The sequence below is a fragment of the Lethenteron reissneri genome, chromosome 24, assembly GCF_015708825.2.
Source record: "Lethenteron reissneri isolate LAM-NWPU_2019-01 chromosome 24, ASM1570882v1, whole genome shotgun sequence".
Taxonomy (NCBI): domain Eukaryota; kingdom Metazoa; phylum Chordata; class Hyperoartia; order Petromyzontiformes; family Petromyzontidae; genus Lethenteron; species Lethenteron reissneri.
Window position 1 is genome coordinate 9322721 of NC_083802.1, and position 12308 is coordinate 9335028.

At 51.6% G+C, this 12308-nt stretch overlaps 1 protein-coding gene across 1 annotated transcript in view; it reads left to right on the forward strand.

Annotated features, from left to right (window-relative positions):
• Positions 1-777: 777 nt before the first annotated feature.
• Positions 778-12308, forward strand: part of LOC133346532 (tissue factor-like) — a 29177-nt gene continuing 17646 nt past the window's right edge. Inside the window, exon 1 of the mRNA XM_061558177.1 lies at positions 778-913. The gene's annotated coding sequence lies outside the window, so the exon portion shown is untranslated. The remainder of the gene's footprint in view (positions 914-12308) is intronic.

Genomic DNA, 12308 nt, shown 5'->3' on the forward strand with positions numbered 1-12308 from the left:
AGGGCTACACCTAATAAATGAAACTGAGTGAGGAGAGAGTAAAGGGAGAGAGTGTGGGCAATGTGAGGAGTGAGGGTGTGGAGAGTGAGGAGATAGTGTGGAGAGTGAGGGGAGAGGGGGTGTGGGGAGTGTGGGAAGTGAAGAGAGAGTGAGTAGGGAGGGAGAGAGGGTGTGATGAGAGATGGTGTGGGGAGTGAGTGTGGGGAGTGAGGGTGTGGAGAGTGAGGAGATAGTGTGGAGAGTGAGGGGAGAGGGGGTGTGGGGAGTGTGGGAAGTGAAGAGAGAGTGAGTAGGGAGGGAGAGAGGGTGTGATGAGAGATGGTGTGGGGAGTGAGTGTGGGGAGTGAGGGTGTGGAGAGTGAGGAGATAGTGTGGAGAGTGAGGGGAGAGGGGGTGTGGGGAGTGTGGGAAGTGAGGAGAGAGTGAGTAGGGAGGGAGAGAGGGTGTGATGAGAGATGGTGTGGGGAGTGAGTGTGGGGAGTGAGGAGAGAGAGAGGGGACAGAGTGTGGAGAGTGAAGGGGTGGAGAGTGAGTGGAGAGTGTGTGGAGTGTGGAGAGTGAAGGGTGGAGAGTGAGTGGAGAGTGTGTGGAGTGTGGAGAGTGAAGGGTGGAGAGTGAGGAGAGAGAGAGTGTGTGGAGTGTGTGGAGAGTGAGGAGAGAGTGTGTGGAGTGTGTGGAGTGAAGGGGTGGAGAGTGCGGAGAGTGTGTGGAGAGTGAGGGGGTGGAAAGTGAGGAGTGTGAAGGGGTGGAGTGTGTGGAGAGTGAGGGGGTGGAGAGTGAGGAGAGAGAGGGAGGAGTGTGTGGAGAGTGAGGGGAGAGTGAGCTCATATAACGAGTTACAGTGAAGTCGTCTTCTTATTTCCGCATACCCCTGGGCTCCTCCTCGAGTGCATGTCGGCGGAGGCGAGCTGAGGTGAGCTCTCTCCTTCCCCGCGTCCACGTGTCTCCCTCTACCCACGTGTCTCCCTGTACCCTCGCGTCTCTCTGCCTGTGTGTGTGTCTGTGTGTGTGTCTGCGTGTCTGTCTGTGTGTGTGTGTCTGCCTGTGTCTGTCTGCTGTGTGTCAAGCCACGGTCTTTGCACGCGTGCGTGCGTGTCTCTCTCTCTCTGCCTGTGTGTGTGTTCCTACCTGCACGCCTCACCGTCGTTGTCTGCGTGCGTGTGGTGCTGTCTGTCTGTGTGTGTGTCTGTCTGTGTGTGTCTGTCTGTCTGTCTGTGTGTGTGTCTGTCTGTCTGTGTGTCTGTCTGTGTGTGTGTCTGCGTGTCTGTGTCTGTCTGTGTGTCTGTCTGTGTGTGTGTCTGTGTCTGTCTGTCTGTGTGTGTGTCTGTCTGTGTGTGTCTGTCTGTGTGTCTGTCTGTGTGTGTGTCTGTGTCTGTGTGTCTGTCTGTCTGTGTGTGGGGAGCGGCGGTGTAGCGGTTTAGCGCTACGCTACGAACCCGGTGACCCGAGTTCGATTCCCGCTCACGGCCACCAACACCACCGGCGACGATTGTCTGAACCGGTCCCGGAGCCTCCCCCCTAGGTCGACTCAGCCTCAAATGAGTGGTGCGGTTTTTAGTAAACATCGCTACAGGGGGGGGGGAGACAAAGGCGGTCGGGGCGTGGTGCTGGTCACCCACCCCTCGTGTGCCACAGTGCCAGCGACCTTCATTGTTGCTGCTACTCGCTAACAGCACTTGCCCCAACATTCTGTCACAGGCTACACGGGGGATCTTTGTCTTTATGGTGCTGTCTGCGTGCCTGCTCTTTGTCCCCTCCCCCCCCCTTGTGCATCTTCCCGTCTGCCTTGTGTCTGTGTGTGTGTCTGTGTGTGTGTCTGTGTGTGTGTGTCTGTGTGTGTGTGTCTGTGTGTGTGTCTGTGTCTGTGTGTGTCTGTGTGTGTGTCTGTGTGTGTGTGTCTGTGTGTGTGTCTGTGTGTGTGTGTGTGTCTGTGTGTGTGTGTGTCTGTGTGTGTGTGTCTGTGTGTGTGTCTGTGTGTGTGTCTGTGTGTGTGTGTCTGTGTGTCTGTGTGTGTGTCTGTGTGTGTGTGTGTCTGTGTGTGTGTGTGTCTGTGTGTGTGTGTCTGTGTGTGTGTCTGTGTGTGTCTGTGTGTCTGGCTGTGTGTCTGTGTGTGTGTGTCTGTGTGTGTCTGGCTGTGTGTCTGTGTGTGTGTGTCTGTGTGTGTGTCTGTGTGTGTGTACATGTGCATCTGTTTGTTTCTGCATGGATAGATCTATATACATGACAATAAATACCTGCATATGTAGTCTATGCTCCTGTACAGTGTTCATATCACAAACGTTGTTTGACTGCTGGAGGAGAGCTCCTGCGTGTGTGTGTGTTTATTGTTGTACAACACGTTTATTGTAGTTTATTGTTGTACAACAAGTTTATTGTTGTACATTCACGTGCGAGTGTTGTGTCTGTCTGTGTGTGGACGTGGGGAGCGGTGGTGTCGTGGTTTAGCGCTACGAACCCGGCGACCCGAGTTCGATTCCTCCGCTCACGGCCACCAACACCACCGAGCATCTGAACCGGTCCTGGACCTGTCCCTAGGTAGACTCGGCCTCAAATGAGTACTTGGTGCTGTGTGTGTGTGGAGTAAAACATCGCTACTGGGGAGACAAAGGGGGCCGGGCGTGGTGTTGGCCACCCACCCCCATCGTGTACCGTGCCGGTCTTCACAGGCGCTCGCTAACAGCACTTGCCCCACCAGTCTGTCAGGGGCTACACGGGGGTTCTTTGTCTTTGCGTGCACGTGCTGCACCAACGTGACTTTGATGGAGTGACGTTCCTTTCGTTTGTTCCTTTCGGATGTGTTGGTGGTGGTCACAACCCCACGGCAGGCGAATTACTCGGTTAGGGGCGACGATTTATTGTATACCCACGTGGCTTTACCGAAAGAAGCAAAGAGTTAGGGGCGACGATGATTGTGGTGGTGGCGGTGATGGCGGTGGTGGTGATTGTAGTGGTGGTGGTGGCGGTGGTGGTGGTGATTGTGGTGGTGGTGATTGTGGTGGCGGCGGTGGTGGTGGTGGCGGCGGTGGTGATTGTGGTGGTGGCGGTGGTGATTGTGGTGGTGGTGGCGGTGGTGGTGGTGATTGTAGTGGTGGTGGCGGTGGTGATTGTGGCGGTGGTGGTGGCGGTGGTGATTTTGGTGGTGGTGGCGGTGGTGATTGTGGTGGCGGTGGTGATTGTGGCGGTGGTGATTGTGGTGGTGGCGGTGGTGGTGGTAGCGGTGGTGGTGGTGGCGGTGGTGGTGGTGGCGGTGGTGGTGGTGATGGTGGTAGCGTTGGTGGTGGTGGCTTTGGGCAGCATTGGGACCAGCGACCACCACGACCCCCCCCCCCCCCCCCTCGGGGCTGTCCGCAGTGCTGCTGTTCCGTGTGCGTTGGAAGCAACCACAACCCAGGAGCTCAGGCGGGGCACGGTTATCGCCTTTCGCGACCAATATCATTCATCATGAAGAGTGCGGGGCGGGGGGGTAGATCGCATTTATACTTTAGCGTGTCTAACCACCACCACCACCAACAACAACGAACCTTGACTATGATCCGGGAGCTCCTCTAGGCCACGCGGCATGTTGAGACCCCAACAAACAAGAGACCACACGTTGTTATACCCTTTATACATAAAGTCTCAGTTTAAGCATAGGTTGAACTCTTGCTTCGTTATCGAACATCATTGGAATGTACACGATTCGCTCCGTCAAGGTTATCGATATGTTGTGTGTGTGGCGTGAAGGGGGAGCGGTGGGCGTAGTGGTTAGCGCGCTGCGCTATACGAATTCTCAGACGGCCACCAACACCATCAGTGACGATTATCTAAGCCGGTCCGGGGGCTCGTCTAAGTTGACTCAGCCTCAAATGAATACCTGGTGCGGTGTGTAAAACATCGCCACTGGGGAGACAAAGGCGGCCGGGCGTGGTTGCTGGTCACCCATCACCTCGTGTGCCAGTGCCGGCCTTCACAGGTGCTCGCTAACAGCACTTGCCCCAGCAGTCTGTTACAGTCTATTACAGGCTATACGGGGGATCTTTGTCTATAGTGTGAAGAGGGGAGCGGTGGGCGTAGTGGTTAGCGCCGCTGGGCGACGAACCAGGCGACCCGAGTTCGCCATGTGAGGGAGACAAAGGCGGTCGGGCGTGGTGCTGGCCACCCACCACCTCGTGTGCCACGGTGCCGGCCTTCACAGGTGCTCGCTAACAGCACTTGCTTCCCCCAACAAGCTCTTAGGGCTGTAGTTAGTCGTGGGGGGGGGGGGGGTCAGTGTCTCTTGTGTCCGGTATAACAGTATCTCGAATTGTCTCTATGATTATTAATGTTCACCGACAACCGTGGTATTAATCAGCTGCTAGTCGAGGACTTGCCCCCCCCCCCCACCAACCCACGCCGTGCAGGTCGTCGGGGTTATTTGACCATAGTTCACCCCGCTGGTCAACGTAGGTACGTCTCAAATGTCAGTCGGGGGCACACAACTCCATAGGCAGGACCGGCAAACGCCTCCGATTGGCACGGTATGGCTAGGTACGGCGCGAAAGAAGTCCAACAGACTGGGGCAGCAGTCCACGTGGCCAAGCAGCAGCAGCAGCATCAGAAGCGGCCGCCTGCGATGTTCAGGATGCTGCCACCCCTTGGGGTGTGGGGGTGGGGTGGGGGGGTCCCATTCTTCACGGTTCATCTGTCGCACCTGCGTGCTCCTCCTGCTCCGCACATCCTGCCAGAGAGTCACCACCGGCAGACGCGTCGCCTCGTCGTCTTTGCCGCCACGAGGTGCGTGCACCTAGCCTGGCACAAAGCGACGCGGTGGGGAGGTGGTGAGGCTGTCACCGCCAGCTTAGAGGCGAATGCTGTTTTATCGTTTAGACGGTGGTACTGTGTGTATGTGCTGTGTGTTGTGTCGTCCAGGTGTGTGCGTGCCTGGTGTGGTGTGTAAACATCGCCACTGGGGAGACAAAGGCGGCCGGGCGTGGTGTTGGCCACCCACCCCTTCGTGTGCTTTGCCGGCCTTCATAGGTCTTCGCTAACAGCACTTGCCCCTACAGTCTGTTACAGGCTATACGGGGGATCTTTGTCTTGGGTGCGTGCGTGAGTGAGTGACATCTGGAGCGGTGGTACCGCGGTTAGCGCTACGAACCTGGCGATCAGAGTTCGATTCCCGCTCACGGCCAACATCGCCGGTGACGATTATCTGAACAGGTCCTGGGTCTCACCTCGGTCTGCTCGGCCTGAAATGATTGCCCGGTGCGGTGTCTGTAAGGTGGCCGAGTGGCCGGGCGTTGGCCACCCGTCACCCTCGTGTGCCTTGCCGGCCTTCATATCCGCTCGCGAACAGCACTTGCCCCAACAGGCTACATGGGGGATCTTTGTATGTATGTTTGTATGTATGCGTGAGTGATAGTACAGCATGACAGGTCAGTCTGCATATGTTTGGCCTGGAGCCACCTCTAGGCTGACTCAGCCCTAAAACGAAAATGTTGTAGTGTTCATGCGCCTTTTTGGTGGTGGCGATGGCAGTGATGATGTGGTGGTGATATCAGTGATGACGGTGATGGTGTTTATCACGGTGATGAAGATTGTGGTGATAATGGTGGTGATGACGATTGTGGTGGTGATACTGTAATGACGATACTGTTGGTGCCGATAACGATTATTGTAATAGATACAATTGTGATTATGGGGCTTTTAGAGGTCACAGATATCAACACTTGGGAAGGGAAACACGAGCGGCTGTGCGTGTTCGGCACGCCGTCATCCCCACCGTCACATACCCAAAACTCATAGGCGCTCCCTCTATAACACCCAGCAAGCAATGCATGTTGCGGGGCCTTGCGTCTGCATATCACACGTGAACATAACGCTGGCTACGTCGCTGTTCGTGTAACAATGCACTGTGGTTAAATGCAGGTCGGCTAAATAAAACTCATCTGCTACGTCAACAGCGATGTGCCCACTGCCCGCTGGCCTCTTGAGTTTCGTGTTCACTTGCCAACCACTGCCCTCTGTGTGTTGTCAAATCGTTTGCAATGATCCATCCACTGCTGGATGAAGGCATCTGTTCACCTCTTCGTCGTCATCCGCCACGGTCATGTAATGCCCCAGGGCGCCGCAGTGGCGAGATGTTAACTACCCCGCCTGGTGTACAGGAGGTCGTGGGTTTGATCCCTGTCGCTTGCTGTATATTTGGAGTTTGCATGTCTCTTTCTCCACGGTCGCGTAGATTTTTGTCCGGGTCCTGCGGATGTTGCCTCCACATTTAAAAACACGTGTTGAGAGTATTTCGCTGCCATAATTTTCCACGTGATAAGCCACTTCATTGGGCTGTCATTTGTGACCAGATCGCTTCTAAAAATAAAGCGAAATAGCTCCGTGGGCCTTACCTGGTAAAATAAAAAATGTAGAAAGTAAAATACAGCCGCAGTAATGAGCAGGGCAGGTGCTGAAATCGAGCCGTGAACCTCTGCAACAAACAGCCAATCGCGTTACTGCTTGGCCATGTCACCCCCGATTTTCGGATTGATCAGACAAAGTGACTCCACAAGAAGCTATATAATTTCCACGGCATCTTCATGATAAAATAAAAAAAATAGTTTATTACGAAAATCTCATTACTCCCATCTCTGCGTTGGCCATCCACACTGTTGAGTGTGTTCCCCTCCCTTGGTGGTGCCATGCTGTGACCAGTCACGAGCACCGACCATCATCATCATCTCTTCTATCTTCTAGTGCTGTGTTCTTTCTAAACCCAATATACTTTTGAACAGTCATCGAGGTGTCTTAACTACACGTGGATAAAGGTGGGGGGTTTTTTTGCACCAAGTAAAATTAAATAACAAATTAATCATCAACTTATGGGCCATCCCAAATGATGTATTTCAGCAGAAAACTCTGGACCGGTCTCAACTTCTCTTGAGTTTCACCGGCAGGTTGTGGCATGTAAAATGCCGTCGAGTTGCTTGGTTTTGTATGCCAGCATTTGTGTGCCGCTGGTGGCAATTCGCGTGTTCTGTGGCAGCGTTATACAAATGTTTTCAACGACCAAAAATTGCATAATGCCGCCCATTGTTAAACGATTGAATCTTGAATAGTGACTGGATTATTCTATTCACAAATGTCACCAGTGAGGCATTTATCAGCAGCCATCAACAATACACTGTGGGATGAAAGCATTCCCCTTGTGGTGTCGGTGTCTTAAACGTGTTGTAAAATGCTCGTATGGTAGGGGCAGGAGGCCTTAATGAACTCCTTAAATGTGTTGTAAAATGCTCGTATGGTAGGTGCAGGAGGCCTTAATGAACTCCATATGTACGATAGACCTTCAGCGAACTTGAACAGCATTTACTGTGCATCGTACTGAACAAGGGAAATCATGTTTCTGAGGGTGGAGTGGCGGGGGCAGTGATTAGCGCAATGTGCTATGAACCCAGCGACCTGAGTAAAAATATTATTTGTAATAATATTTCAACACAACACACATCTCCAGAAGGCCAATGAGCTGATATGGATGACAATTATTTTCTTTTATTATTTTCAGTTCAGAGATAGGCTTATTTATGAGGCAATTATGACACTAAGTATCAGATTGTTGTCGTTCAACCGCGTAATTTTCGACGCATTGCACTGTAAAGTACAATTTTCCAGGCAATCTTCCCAAAAAACAATCATTTACTGTTTTGGCTGTGGCGTGCAACATTTTACGTCAATCATTAACACTGCCCGGTGACGGAAAACTCGCCGTGAAGCTGGGCATGATTCTTGCCAAGTGGAAGGAGGCGTGTTGAGAAGAACAAGGGGAGCTGTGGATGGATGGAGCTGTGGATGGATGGAGCTGTGGATGGATGGAGCTGTGGATGGATGGAGCTGTGGATGGATGGAGCTGTGGTTGGATGGAGCTGTGGATGGATGGAGCTGTGGATGGATGGAGCTGTGGTTGGATGGAGCTGTGGATGGATGGAGCTGTGGATGGATGGAGCTGTGGATGGATGGAGCTGTGGATGGATGGAGCTGTGGATGGATGGAGTTGTGGATGGATGGAGCTGTGGATGGATGGAGCTGTGGATGGATGGAGCTGTGGATGGATGGAGCTGTGGTTGGGACGCCGTAGCCCCAGCGGGTTTTCTGAGCGGCAAGACGGACGACGGTCCTTGGCGTGGAAACGCAGGAGGAGCGATTTGTAGAAAGGTGGGAAAGGCAGCATTGGGGGAGGGAGGTTGCGGTGGTGAATCCTACGTAGTTTTGTAGGCAATCAAATGGCAGTGCTTTTTTAATGCACAATATTTTGAAAGGCCATAGACTATGAAGCTCAATTAGTCTAAAGAGCAAGATAAAAACAGGTTGTAGCAACCATACAATATATCAGAGACCTGGGTCGCTGCCACCTCGGCAGCAGAGTGAGTGGCTGCTATGATAAACATCGAGAAAATGGGAGTCTTGTTGCTGTTCGCAAAGCGGGCAAGAATGTTTTTTTTGGTAAGAGTTATTAAAACATTACAGTATATCTCGCTACTAACACCATGGTTGTTAGGGAGTATTTGCTTGACTCGGTAGTTTCACGGCCAGCCACATTTGTCTCCCTGGTGCTGACATTGAAACCAGTGCACCAGGAGTCCTTCACTCATTAGGAGGTGGGGGGCCCAAGACCGGTTAGAATATCACTCGTCACTGATGTGAGCCATGGGCCGGAATCGAGCCCAGGTCGCGGAGTTTACAGCGCAGTGCAATGACGACCACCGACATAAGCAGCAACATCAGTGATGGTAGCAATAACATCAGCAGCAGAAGTAGCTATAACAACATCACCAGTAGCAGCAACAAGTGAAGTGTTTGCTTGGCTCAGTGGTTTGCCCACAATGTTATGATCCCGGCAGTCTGTTTTACGTTCCAGGCCATGGCTAACATCAGTGGTGAGTCATCCAATCTGAACCAGTCTTGAAGCCCCCCCCCTCTCCACCCATCGAGCTGCACTGGCCTCCGTGGTGAAGTATGGTCACAAAATGACTTGGCGTGTAAATGCCTCGGCCTTCACTCAGCAGTGGCTTGACAAAGGGTTGTACATCGATCTTATTTGTTTTAATACTGTACGTACTATTATGAATCAATGTGGACCATTCATTGAAACCAGTCTTGAACGGTCACCGTAGACTCACAATGACACAGACTGAACAAAATGTGAAAACTGCATTTACCCAACGGCTTGTATTCATTAATTTACAGCGCATGTTGGAAACGAACATGAGTAATAATCCTAATAATACTACACGCAAACGTCGATATTTAGGCGGCCAAAACACGAACCGTTGTGTCCCCTGACCAGAGGTCGCAAACGGGTTTTGATTCCTTACCCGTACCCGTACCCGGCCGCACCAGGGTCGCAAACGGGTACCCGGCCGTACCCGTACCCTACGCGGCCGGGTACGGGTAGCCAGGTACGGGTATCGGGTACCTGATTGCGACCTCTGGGATGAAGCCATGTTGCAGGCGCGGGTGGGTTGATTCTAGGAACTTGAATTGTGAGAAGAGACAAGACGTTGGGAAATGAGTGACAAACGGCGACTCACTAGTGATTCACGGCCTACCCGTACCCGGCCGCACCAGGGTCGCAAATGGGTACCCGTACCCGTACCCAGCCGGGTACAGGTAGCTGGGTATCGGGTAGGGTACGGGTATCGGGTACCCGATTGCGACCTCTGCCCCAGACCCCTGCATGGGGTCAGAAGACACGGCTGTCAGTGCGGCCCCTGAAGGCACCTGTGATGGACACTCGTGAACTAAAACTGTGGTTGCGAAGCACAGCCCGTGAAGCGTCATTGCATCAAGGTACCCCAACGATTCGTGTGCATTGTCTCTTGTCATGTTTACAAAAACCCAAGGCGCTTGCCGACATCTAAACACCAGTCTCCCATAACACGCTGTCGCCCATTGATCAACGCGTTTCACATCTGTTTCCCGTAATTCCAAGCACGCGTATCTCCATGCTTCTTTCAACTCTTTTTCAGCTTAGTTTTTATCTTTTCTTTTCAAGTACCCAAGATTCTGATCCATATCAGGGCAACAGGCACTGATTGAAATCTCTCCTCTCCAGGCGGACTGGGGTGCGTTGCTTTTCATTATTTCAGTTTTACAAAAGTACTCCCAGCGTTTTCTCGCTCACCTAATTTTAGTCATCGTTGTGATCCTGGTCCGCCTTCGGTACCTGCCCTAGGTAATCATGTCCTGATGTATTTTCCAGTTCTGTCCCTTCCAATAACGATTGCCTCTTATCAAACACGTGACACGTGCCTTTAGTTTTTCTGCTCGTGTTTATTTTGAGTCCAACATTACCGACCGCCAATTAAAGTCTTCAGTTATTTCCTGTACTTGTTTTTGCATTCGTTGCCACGACTATATATGTTGACGCATGCTTTCCCGTGAGGGTCGACTCAAAAATGCAAGCATTCCCATACCATGCACAGTTTCCCTCCAACACTGCTCTCACGATGCAATCCCCTAGTGACTTGATAATTTCTAGCGATTCAGTCACACGACTCAGATTGTCGGGAATGGTAGTGCCTCATCATGGATGCAGCTCATTATGTACTTACGCATCCTAAACGCAACATGATAGGCGATGCGTTTAATGTGTCATGAGCTTAACGATCAATATTAATTGACTGATGCATCGTTACATCCCTAGCATCTATCACGTCCTCTCTCTACCCTGGATCCATGAACCCCTTTCATGATCGCACTTGAGCTGTGTATGGCTATATATGTGTGTATATCCTTTGGGGCAAATGCTGTTAGCGAGCACCTATAAAGGCCGGCACGGCACATGAGGGGGTGGATGGCCAGCACCACGCCCGGCCGCCTTTGTCTCCCTCATGGTGATGTGTCCACACCACACGAGGTACTCATTTGAGGCTGAGTCGACCTATGGGAGGCCCAGGACTGGTTCAGGTAATCGTCACTGGTGTTGGTGGGTGTGAGCAGGAATCGAACTCGGGCCGCTGGGTTTGTAGTGCAGCACGCGAACCACTGCACTACCGCTCTGGATGATGATCGGCATTGTCAGCCGTGATCATCGACTCACTGGCAGATGAGGCCTTCCCAAGTCATTGCCCGTCCCTCGCATTTTCGTGATTCAACAATTCACCCGGGTCCTGCGCGTATTCATCTTGAGTCCAACTAAGCAGCCTTCTTTCTTAAGTCCTCTGGTCATTTCCTTGGAGTTCATTTCCATTGGTTGTTATGAGCGAATATAACAAGGTTGATAATTTTTTCATTTTTGTTAAATGCCTTTTATTTCTCAACTCCGATGTTTGCAAAATATCTTTGATTGTCGCCATGAGTAACTTTGGCAAGAGCGTGTCACCTTACCGGACTCCCCTCCTGGTAGGGATCGTGTTACTCTCTTCATGCAATTTCGGTCTACCTGCTCTTGTATTTTGAAACATCGAAATGTTCTTTCTTTGTACACCTTGGTTTGTGAGACCTAGGATGACGAATACATTCTCGTGAGTCAACTGCCCTTTGATTGTCCACAAAGCGAGTTATAATAATAGTTTATACGCATTAGTCTGTTGATTGACAGTGCTTGTATGTATGATAGTACGTGTAAGTATAAAACATTTGATAAGTGTGTGTAGCGGTTTGCCTGCTGTGCTACGATCTCGGGGTCCCGAGTTAGATTCCCGCTCATGGCCAACACCAGTGACGATTATCTGAACCAGTCCTGGGGCTCTCCTAGGTCGATTCAGCCTCAAATGAGTACCTGGTGCGGTGTGTAAACATGGCCACGAGAGAGACAAAGGCGGCCGGGCATGACGTTGGCCACCTACCCCTCGCGTGCTGTGCCAGTCTTTATATGTGCTCGCTAACAGCGCTTGCCTTCAACGTCTGTTAAAGCAATACAGGGTATCTTTGTCTTTGTACAAACACCAACAAACTTCGTTACCATGGGCAGCCCACTTGAGGTCAGATCTCGAGTTGATCTGAAGTGACTTATCCTCAAATTACGAACAACTCCAGTTGTTTAACGAAAGTAACACTTCCATGATTTCCTGAATTTCTCGATTTTCCACTTGGGAGTGGGGCATGTCTGTGCCGGGATGTTATGTTTCCCCTAGGCCTCAATTCTGGTGTAGAATTCAAGCCAAGTCCGAAGAGCGAAATCGTGCGAGAAAATTGGGGCTCCTGCCAGAATTGGCAGCCAAATGGCATTGCCACAACCATGGAAACACAAGGAGGGGAGGGAGAGAAAATTGCAGCGCTCACTCAAGTTGTATGCTTCACTAAAACCAAATATAAGACGTGTGCATATACGTGTGTGTCTAGATGTTTGTCAGTAAGTG